Source organism: Protobothrops mucrosquamatus, unplaced genomic scaffold (genome assembly GCF_001527695.2).
Source record: "Protobothrops mucrosquamatus isolate PMUCROS unplaced genomic scaffold, P.Mucros_1.0 scaffold_180, whole genome shotgun sequence".
Classification (NCBI taxonomy): domain Eukaryota; kingdom Metazoa; phylum Chordata; class Lepidosauria; order Squamata; family Viperidae; genus Protobothrops; species Protobothrops mucrosquamatus.
The window spans coordinates 271,845-272,081 of record NW_015386256.1 but is presented as its reverse complement, the minus strand read 5'-3'; positions in this window follow the sequence as shown (position 1 = coordinate 272,081).

Genomic DNA, 237 nt, shown 5'->3' with positions numbered 1-237 from the left:
ATTTCATCCTCTTCAGCACCAGTGGTTGGGGCATAGATTTGGACTACTGTGATATTGAATGGTTTGCCTTGGATTCGAATTGAGATCATTCTGTCATTTTGGGGATTGTATCCCAGTATTGCTTTTCCTATTCTTTTATTGACTATAAAGGCTACTCCATTTCTTCTGAGGGATTCTTGCCCGCAGTAGTATACCTGATCGTCATCTGAGTTAAATTCACCCATTCCTGTCCATTTT